Below are 8132 nucleotides of genomic sequence, written 5' to 3' on the forward strand. Positions count from 1 at the left end.
TCGATCAAAGTTTTACTTGACTTAATAAAGCATTCAAAAGTACAAATTGCAAAGTGCATTTCGTTTTGATATCAGCACAATGCTGTGTCCCAATGTCCCGATGCATCGTAAGTTTGTAGATCTGCTATTTCCGTGGCTTTCGCCTTTATTTTATATATTTTACAGACAGTAAATGGACAGGAAATGACAGGGTGACATGCAGCAGTAAAGGTCGTCGGGATCGGGAGTCGAACCCGCGGCACACTGCCAGACTGGGTTACCAGCCAAGGTGCCTGGACCGCTGAGCCACGGCCCAGGCCCACGTAAACGTACTTAGTTATTGTCCGATCCCCTACTGGTGATCGGTGTGGGGTGGTGTGGGGTTGTGAGGGGGGGGTCTTCCACTGAATCACTTAGCATTTGGACCGCTGAGTGTGTCGGCGCGCCGCCCGCCAGGCCCCCTCAGCCCCCTGTGGTTTGATGCTTGAAACTGGCTCTGACCAAACTCAATAAACTGAAGGGGAAAAAAAAGTTAAATAAAGCTCTGGATTCAATTTGCCAGCAGCCACCTTGTTGTATCCACCCCTGCCATGAGTGATATATATATGTAGTCCTGTTTGGTGTGCACCGTGCACGCATGTACACAAATTGTCTCCTATACATACCTTTCCTTTTCTGTCGCCCCTTCTCTGTGGTAAGACTAGTGCTCACTCAAATGCATCCCACATAGACACTGATGCAATTTGAGAAACCGCACGCACGCACGCACGCACGCACGCACGCACGCACGCACGCAATCGTTTCCATGAATTCAAGTGACGTCTCAATGCTGTGATGATTGGCCCCTGGCAGGCAGCATGCATGTTGCAGCAGCAGATAGGAATCATCAGTCTCATGCAGTGTTGAGAGTTGAGAGCGATACTCTCTCTCTCTCTGCAAAAACTGCTTCACCTAAAATGTTTTTGTGCTTTCTTTAGTAATCTGCGACCAGTGGTACAAAAGTATCGGCATCAAAATGTACTTAAAGGACTGAAATTTAATGTACTCATCTATTGCAGAATGTCCCATTTCACAAGTTAAAATGTCTACAAAGTCTTTTGAAAAGAGCCAAATTACAAGCTCACAATGCGACGCATTGTGAGCTTGTAGATCTGCTACTTTCAAATGGCCGAAATAGGGTTGAAGTGGTATGTACTGTATGTGTTCTAATCAAAATTAAGTTTTCAAATAATTCTAGTGGATAAAAAAATGTGGCTCTGAGATGTAGTGGAGTAGATGTACAAGTATTGTAAATTGGAAATACTTACTTGGAAGTATAAGTATACAAATATCTCAAAAGTGTACTTAAGTACAGTACTTGAGTAAATGTACTTAATTACTTTATACCACTGGAAACAGCTAGGGCATTTAAATGAAGGATTTTTTTTTTTTTAAACGCCATAGAGATACGAGTTTTCTGCCTGACATCAGACAGCAACGATGAGAGATAGCAATCACAAGCAGAGCGGTGCATGGAGGTGGGGGTGGGGGGGGGGGGGAGAAAGCGTGTGAAACGTGAGAGATAAGTGACAGCGAGAGCAGAGACTGCATGTGTGTGTGTGTGTGTGTGTGTGTGTGTGTGTGTGTGTGTGTGTGTGTGTGTGTGTGTGTGTGTGTGTGTGTGTGTGTGTGTGTGTGTGTGTGTGTGTGTGTGTGCGCGTGTGTGTGCGCGCGCGCGTGTGTGTGGCTAAATGCATGTGTGCGTGCCTGAACATAGCAGCAGCAAAAGAGCCACGCGCCCCGTGCCTTCTTCTCACCCCAGGCACATGAATGTTTAATGTGGGGGGGGGGGGGGGGGGGTAGCGGGGTGGGGGGGGGGGGGGGTGGCAGCGGGGGGCTGCCAGCCTGATGGAGGAGGAGGTCAGCGGTGAAGTCGTTGAGGTGGACGGAGAGACCACAGGCATGTTTAACCCGTCTAGGACGGTATAAACGCATCTGTGTTGCTTTTTTTTTTGCGTTTAACCTGCACTTTTAACCGCTGTTTTAAAATGTCATAGCTGTTGACAAATAGCAGATCTATACAAAGCTTTTTTTTTGAAAAGTCGAGAAAATCGAGAAAATCTTTCAATATATATTCTTTCACAGCGAATTATTTTAACTCATATCTTTGCTTCTGCATGGGGGGGGGGGGGGGGTCCCTGGCCTGGAACAACATATTTTCAGATGGGGGGGTCGGGCGCCCAATTACATATCATTCTGGGGGTCCTTGACATGAAATAGTTTGAGAACCACTGACATATAGAAACATAGGTTTTCTGAAAACTGTCCGTGATTTAGAAGACATTTTGTAGAATGTGGTCTCGGGTCCTAAATGGGTTAAGAGGGTGCGTGACAGCGGTCGAACGGCTGGTCGGGACACCGTCAGGGCAGGACGTTTTACCGTGCGGCCTCCTCTCCATGACACTGTCAGGGCAGAACGTTTTACCGTGCGGCCTCCTCTCCGACTACATGACACACCGCCGCCCGCCAGGGGTCACATTCTCTTTCAGCAAAGCGATATGCGCGCATGGAGACCCGAGATGACATTTATATATATATAAAAGGGACACAATAACCTACGTCAAAATCAAAAGTGCCGCCGGGGCGGGCGGTCACTCGAAACGTACTCGAGAGCTATTATTGTGGCTGCAATGAATACATATATATCTCCTGAAATGGATTCCCACTAATCTACACCGCCATTCAATCCAGATGCATTTACTCTGTGTCTGTCACAAGAGAGAAACCATAGAGGACGACATGTGCAGTGGATGTGAGTTAGTGGGAGACTGAAGAGACGTCGGGAGTTAGAGACCTGTTCGTTAGAACAGGTCCCACCACCGGAAACACTAGACTGACACACTCTCACTGCACCTTAACCCATTTAGGCCTGACGTAGACATTTTTAAAATGTCTTCTAAATTCTGATGTTTCTGTATCAGTGGTGCTCAATATTTCATGTCAAGAACCCCAAAAATTATTTGTAATTGGCCACCGACTCCCATCTGAAAATATGTTGTTCCAGGAACCCCTCAGAAGCAAAGATTTGAGTTAAAAACGTTGGCTCTGAAAGAATATATATTCAAAGATGTGTGCCATATTTTTTCAAAAATAGCAGACCTACAAGACCTACAAGCTTGTAGATCTGCTATTTTTCACTAGCTAAATTATAACATAATGTTTAAAACACCAAAAGGGGTTAAACCCCCTGCCAGGACTATAAGTACAGTAACTATGAAAAGCGTCAAACAGTTTTTCAACTGGCCAGCTAAATGGGTTACAGGTGCAAAGTGATATGCATTCATGATTGTAAATGTCAATGCCCTCAAAATCATCGTTTACCAAAAACTACCAAAAAAAATTACTTCTACTGTATACGTAGAGCAAAATAAATAATCAAATGGTGTATGTTCACAGCAGCAAAATACAGTCCTTGCTTTTCTTCTCCGTCTCTAATTCCGGGGACATCTTGTACATTCACGGAAGTTACATTTGTACTAAGGATTTCTACCGTGCACTCTGTGCACAGTACACGCCCTATGCTCAGACAGATGCATTTTACGACAGAACACGAGCCCTACTACAGGCTGTAATTACTTGTACCTGCCCTGTCATCGGGGCCATCAGCCGTGGAAGGCACAGTGTGACGGGGCTGTGGGAGGTCTGAACAGCACTGCACTGTCTGTCTGTCTGGGACCCTTTTCTGTTCCCACGGCACACACGCCAATGGGAACATCTAAATCTTAAGACGCACATATGCATTCAGGTGACATATTGAGAGCATATTTTTAAGATAAAAATTACGTCTTCATCTGTCAGCCCGAAATAGGGGAGGTGGTTAAAATAATATCTCTGCTGTCGGCAAGAAACCACCTACGTACGGTAACTCCAAAATGTTAATTTTTTAGAAAATTTAAAAAGAATGAAGGAAACCATAGGCCTATATTTTGAATACAAAGCAACACTGCCTCGTCAAAGTTGGTGTTGTGACTTTATATATTGTCAATTACTTGCATGAGATGGGGAGAGGTGGTGGAGTTAGCTGTTTTAGCAGACAGTTTGTGGGTCCAATGGAGTTGAGAGGTTTTGTCCGAAACACTTTTTAATACTTTCCTTTTTTTACCAACACACAGACAGACGTAAAGGGGTGTTCAATAGCACTGATTTATGCAAAAAATAATAAGAATAATCAAAAACCTCAGAAATGGAGTTAGGTGGTTTCCTCCCGACATCAACGATATGCATGTTATATAGGGTATAGAATGTGCCTCTGCATTGGGAAATGAGTGGGGAAAGTACTATAGTAAAAAAACAAAAGTGGGGGAAAATATCATATCTTTCAGTATTTTTGCAGTAATAATGTGTGTGGTTGTTGTCACAAGAGCTCCTATGGCACACCTGGCCATAAGGTGTGCCTTGATTGACACATCGTTTGGAAACCACTGGTCAATAATAATTATACCAGTGGTTCCCAAACTTTTTCATGTCAAGAACCCCCAAAATTATACTCATTAAGTTAGGGCCGATGCCGATGATGATAGTCATTATCCCGCGGACCCCCCCATTTGAAAATATACGCCAAGGACCCCCATAAGAGAAGATTGTTTTTATGGCTCTAACAGTGATTCTCAACCCGTTTAATTTCAAGGACCCCCAGTTTGACCTGCATTAGTCTACGGACCCCTGCATTTAATGGCATTTCTATCTCTGAGACCCCAATTTATATTGTAAAATCAAAGTAAATTTAGCTCAGAGAGTGTACAAATAAATAAAATGAAATTACAAAACATTTAAAAGCAGTGAAAGTATAGTATATCTACAAGTTCACAATTGTGACGCATTGCATTGGCTATTGTATTGCTAAAACTTTAGAAGGTGTTGAGTATAGGGTGCCAGACCAGTTAGTCCACAGCCGCAGGAGTAACATTTAAAAGTGTGTGTGCGGGCGGGGGAGGGGGGAGGAAAGAAAAGTTCGCTTTTAATGTGGTGCATCCACAAGAGATATATAATTCTCCTAAAAATGTCATTTTGCTGCAGTTTGAATTCATTCGTCAGGGAAAGTGGCAGCGGCATGGCGAGCGAGCCCTCCCGGTCTTCCTCTGTCAACACACAAACATTCAGCAGTGTACATATTAGCTCAGGCGTGTGTTTCTGAAGGGACGTCAAACCTGCGGCGTCTGTGGTTGGCAGTCGGGGGAGGTAAGGAGGAGAAGGAAGAGGAGGAGGAGGAGGAGGAGGAGGGAGACGGGAGAGCGAGCGAGCGAGCCAGGGGGAGAGAAGAGGAGAAGAGGGAAAGCCTGGAAAAATAGCCCACCTACAAGCTCACGGCGCGTGGCTCCCGCCCCGTGCCGTGAGCTTGTAGGTCGGCTATTTTTTTTTCTGGGGCGGCACGCAACGCGCGACGCCGTCGTACGACGCGCTACAAATCAGGCTGGAGAAGAGGAGAGAGAGAGAGAGGTAAAGAAGTGCTGACTCTGACACCATCCCTGGGATGCCGCGAACACAGGAACCAATTAGCCGTAGAGCCAGCTTCCGCTCTCTAGTGTGTGTGCGGTTAAAGGACCTCCTCTGTGAGTCCCCAGGGCTGCCTGCCTGCCTGCCTGCAGCTTCAGGGGGCTACGGTGGCACACATAGACTGTACAGGCTATATAGGCAGAGGTACAGGTATACAGACAGACGCTATCCGCAGACACGTGCCACACACAGAAAGGAATATGGCGGCGGGCTTTTTCGGGAAGCCCGGGCAGAGGGAGGGACACGCACGCACGTGCACACAGACAGGACAGATGAGTCATGTGGGTGCGTTGGGGACAGGTACACTGCCGCAGGTGAGATTATACAGGGGCGGATTAAAGTGAAAATAGGCCCTGCTGTGCAAAAAACCGAAAGGCCCCCCAACCCAACCCCCAGTTTTTCAACTGCCTCTAGCAGCCTGACGGTAAGGCAGACGGAAATCGAAGTGAACGTGTTGGATGCAGCTCAAAGTGAGCTTTACTCGGATGTCTAATTTGTCGCTGTCCGACCATCCTAGCCATGTGTTATTAAAGAAAAATGTGCGACAATGGCGAAAATTGCCGATCGGAAATCAACTAAAGTGGCCGTTTTCAAGATGTTTTGGAGATTATCTCTGGAATGGAAAGTCCAATCTGCTCAGGTTGAAGCTTGTCGGAAGCGTGACTTTGAGGACATCGTGAATCCAAGGGCACCCATTGGCTCAGGGCCCCTGTACACGTCATGCACACATGGCACAAGCCGCATAATTCGTCCAGGTGAGGTAGAGTAACACTTTGAGAGCTTAGTAATTACCCCATTTTGGGCGGGAACCCCTTTTGGTGTTAGCATTATGTTATGCTTTAGCTATTGAAAAATAACAGATCTACAAGCTCATAGCGCTCCACGGAGTGGCGCGCTACGAGCTTGTAGGTCTGCTATTTTTGAAAAAAAATCGAAGAACGACTGACATAGAAACATAGCTTTTTCAGAAAACTGTCATTTTCAAACAGACATTTTTAGAATTTGATCTCAGGTCAAAATGGCTTAGCGCTCATGGCCAGTTCTATAGACATCGGTTATTCAACCCATATAGCTGACAATTTCTATTATTGAACATTTTCACCTATAATGACATTCCTAAGATATAGCGATGCCTGCAGGGTTAATGTGGATTATGTGGAGATTTCTTTTCCCCGCACAGGGATATAGAGTTGAGGTCGGACTGCCATGCAGAGGCAAATGAAACTCTTTGGAATTTTGAAACAGGTGAAAGGTCACCTCGATGGTGTACTGTACGGTGACCAACCACGGACCTCTCTTCATATTATTATCATATTTTACATTATTTATTTGATCTACAACACATTGTATATATAATGCACAGTACACAGCGGCTGCTATGCTCATAGCACCTTATCTCTCTCTCTCTATCGCTCTCTCTCTCTCTCTCTCTCTCTCTCTCTCTCTCTCTCTCTCTCTATATATATATATATATATATCTATATATATATAATTTCATCTGCAAATGTGTTTTTGTGGACAAAGCTATAAGAAACCCTTTGGTTGTACAGTTGTAGCAAAGCTGTAAATAAGCTAAGAGACCTTTTGGTTGTTTGTGGCAAAAGCTTGTAAATATCTAAGAATCACACCCTTTACCTGTACTTTTTGTGATAAAAGCGCTCAAACGTTCTTTCTTTTCCTGCCTTGATCTCCCCCTCCCCCCACTCTCTTCTTCCCTGTCTTAGTGTTTCTTGGAACAATAACACGATGGGAACTATACGCACACAAACACATTTCAACCACTTTTTTACCCGTGAAACTGTGATGTGACAATAAAGCAGATTCACAGTATAATCCTCAATGTAAATATACAGGACCAGAACCAATAGGGCTTTTCGTGTCATCCTTTTAACAATCATTGTAAAATCGTACCTCTGTACTCTTTGCAAACTGTCAAACATTCAATCAATCAACAATGAGAGTATATACTCAAAAATAGCAGATCTACAAGCTCATAGCGCGGCACTCTGCTATTTTGCCAACACACCTCTGTCGACTCACAGTCTCACAGACCTCTAGAAACACATCCAATAGAAACACAGACAATACGAGATGCATTGCACACGTACAGAAACGCATGCATGAATGCATGTGCGTGCATGCACATTGCACACTGCACTCTCAACCACGCAAACTTCGCAATGCCCGTGCACAAGAGCGTGTCCACGACGACACACCCACACATGTCCATCACACGTGCACACAGACATGCACGCGCACAATGCATGCACGCATGCACGCATGTCCACGTGCACATGCACTGCGCACATGTGCCTGACATATGCACGGCACACGCGCGCTGCACTACCTCACTGTCCTGCTCGCAGAGGGCACCGGGTGACGCAGTCTTTTTATGACAATTATTGATCCTCCCGAGCGCAGTAAAAACTATCCCCAGACAGACAACAAAAATAACTGTAACCATATAACAGCTTCCTGCCAGGGGAACAGATCCCACAGAGCAGCGCACGTGACCGCCAGGCTATTCCTGGAGCACACTGTAGACCCCATAGGCTGGGCCGGGGCAGGGCACACTGACCAGACTATACACTAGAACTATACTGGAGGAGAGGAGAGGAGAG

This window comes from Electrona antarctica, assembly GCF_951216825.1.
Source record: "Electrona antarctica genome assembly, chromosome: 3".
Taxonomy (NCBI): domain Eukaryota; kingdom Metazoa; phylum Chordata; class Actinopteri; order Myctophiformes; family Myctophidae; genus Electrona; species Electrona antarctica.